Below are 3,199 nucleotides of genomic sequence, written 5' to 3'. Positions count from 1 at the left end.
TGCCTTTTCTACTCTATAGGGACCTTCCCATCTTGATCTTAGTTTGCTTGGCATAAGCCTCAGTCTGGAGTTATAAAGAAGAACTAACTCCCTTGGTCTGAATTCTCTCCTTTTTATGTGCTTGTCATGGACAATCTTCATCTTCTCTTTGTATCGCCTAGAGTTGTCATATGCTTCTAGGCGAAGATTCTCCAATTCTGCTAATTACAGCTTCCTTTCAGCACCAGCTTCCTCAAAATTCATGTTGCACTCCCTCACAGCCCAGAAAGCCTTGTGTTCCACCTCTACTGGAAGGTGGCAAGCCTTTCCGTATACTAAGCGGAAGGGGCTCATCCCAATGGGTGTCTTGTATGCTGTTCTATATACCCAGAGTGCATCTTGTAGCCTGGCACTCCAGTCCTTCCTATGAGGCTTTACTATCTTCTCCAGAATACGTTTAATTTCTCTATCAGATACTTTTGCTTGTCCATTGGTCTGGGGATGATAAGCTGTTGCTACTTTGTGAACAATCTCATGCTTCTTTAGTAATCCTGTTAGTCTCCTGTTACAAAAGTGGGTGCCTTGATCACTCACGATTGCTTGTGGTGATCCAAAGCGACAGATAATATGGTTTCTAACAAAGGAAACAACAGTGTTAGCATCATCAGTACTGGTAGAAATTGCTTCCACCTATTTAGAAACATAATCTACAGCTAACAGTATATAAAGGTAACCATTAGAGTTTGGAAATGGACCCATGAAGTCAATGCCCCAAACATAAAAAATTTCACAAAAAAGCATAATCTGTTGAGGCATCTCATCCCTCTTGGATATATTACCAAATCTTTGGCATGGGGAACAAGATTTACAAAATTTAGCAACATCTTTAAAAAGAGTAGGCCACCAGAATCCACAGTCTAAGATTTTTCTAGCTGTTCTTTGAGGGCCAAAATGTCTTCCACTCTCAGAAGAGTAGCAGGCCTTTAAAATGGACTGGAATTCTGATTGGGGCACACACCTTCTAATTACCTGGTCAGCACCACACCTCCATAAGTATGGGTCATCCCATATATAATATTTAGACTCGCTTTTCAGCTTGTCTCTCTGATGCTTAGTAAAATTTGGAGGGAAAGTGTGGCTAACTAGATAATTAGCTACAGGTGCATACCAAGGAATTACTTCAGATACTGCATGCAAGCTATCAAATGGAAAAGCATCATTGATAGGAGCGGAGTCATCCTTAATGTGCTCAAGGCGACTCAAGTGGTCTGCTACTAAATTCTGGTTACCACTCCTATCCTTAATTTCTAAATCAAATTCTTGTAGCAACAGTATCCAATGTATCAGCCTTGGTTTAGACTCTTTTTTAACTAATAAATACTTTAGAGATGCATGATCTGAGTATACTACGACCTTAGTACCAAGTAAATAGGCTCGAAATTTATCCAGAGCAAAAACAATAGCTAGAAGCTCTTTTTTAGTAGTAATGTAATTAGACTGAGCAGCATCTAAGGTCTTAGATCAATTACAAAAGGATCCTTATCTTCACGCTGAGCCAGCGCCGCTCCTACTGCATGGTTGGAGGCATCACACATAATTTCAAATGGCTGGCTCCAGTCTGGTCCTCTTACAATTGGAGCTTGAGTCAGGGCGATCTTCAGCTTATCAAATGCTTGCATGTAATCCTCACTGAACTCGAACTTAATATCTTTCTGCAGCAGTCTGGATAAAGGTAATGCTACCTTACTGAAGTCCTTAATGAATCTCCTGTAAAAACCTGCATGGCCAAGGAACGAACGGACTTCCCTCACGGAGGAGGGGTAAGGTAAACTAGAAATGACATCCACCTTTTGCTGGATCTACAGATATACCAGTATTAGAAACAACATGTCCTAGAACAATTCCTTGTTTGACCATAAAGTGACATTTTTCAAAATTCAATACAAGGTTTGAACTAACACACCTGTCTAATACTCTAGCTAAACTATCCAAGTAAAGGTTAAATGAATCACCATATACGCTAAAATCATCCATAAATACTTCCATACAGTTCTCAATAAGATCTGAAAAGATACTCATCATGCATCTTTGGAAAGTAGCTGGTGCATTACATAAGCCAAAAGGCATCCTTTTGTATGCATACGTTCCAAAGGGACATATAAAAGTAGTCTTCTCCTGATCTTCAAGAGCTATATGAATATGAAAATAGCCTGTATAACCATCTAAAAAGCAGTAATGGGATTTACCTGACAGGCGATCAAGCATCTGATCAATAAATGGCAAGGGGTAGTGATCCTTGCGAGTAGCTTGGTTGAGACGCCTATAGTCAATGCAAACCCTCCATGAATTCTGCACTCTAGTTGTCAGGAGCTCTCCATGCTCATTCTTTACTGTTGTGACTCCAGACTTCTTGGGCACCACTTGTACTGGACTAACCCATTCACTGTCTGAGATGGGATAAATGATATCTGCTTCAAGTAGCCTGGTCACTTCTTTCTTGACAACTTCTAAGATGGTGGGATTCAATCTTCTTTGGGGTTGACGGACAGGCTTTGATTCCTCTTCTAAATATATTCTGTGCTCATAAACTTGAGGGTTAATGCCTACTATATCTGCCAAGTTCCACCCAATTGCTTTCTTATGTTTCCTTAGCACACTAAGTAGCTGCTCCTCTTGTTGGGAAGTGAGTTACCTTACAATGATAACTGGAAACTTCTAATTATCCTCAAGGTAAGCATACTTGAGGTGTGGGAGAAGGGGCTTCAATTCCAATTTCTGCTCATGGCTAGGCTCTAGATCATCCGGGGCTAGTGATAATGGCAAAGTGTCCTCATTGTATTCAGAGGATGTCCCCACACTTGGACTTTGCTCCATGTGTTTCTCTTCTACTTCTTCTTGGTGAACTTCAGCTACAGTTTCATCAATGATATTGCACTGGAAGATAGAAAGATCTTCTGGAAGGTGCTTCATAGCTTCATTTAAACTAAAACTCACTGTTCTGCCATCTATCTCAAAGGAGTAAGTTCCTGAGAATGCATCCAGCTTAAACTTCGAAGTTTTCAGGAATGGTCTTCCAAGCAGAATTGATGATGGTCTTCCTGAGTTATTAGGGGGCATTTCCAGGATATAGAAGTCAATGGGAAATGTGATCCCCTTAATGCTCACTAATACATCTTCAGCAATTCCAACTACTGTAATAATATTTTTATCTGCTAACACA

Source organism: Arachis ipaensis, chromosome B6, assembly GCF_059453495.1.
Source record: "Arachis ipaensis isolate K30076 ecotype BB chromosome B6, ASM5945349v1, whole genome shotgun sequence".
Lineage (NCBI taxonomy): Eukaryota > Viridiplantae > Streptophyta > Magnoliopsida > Fabales > Fabaceae > Arachis > Arachis ipaensis.
Note: the sequence above shows the minus strand (reverse complement) of the source record.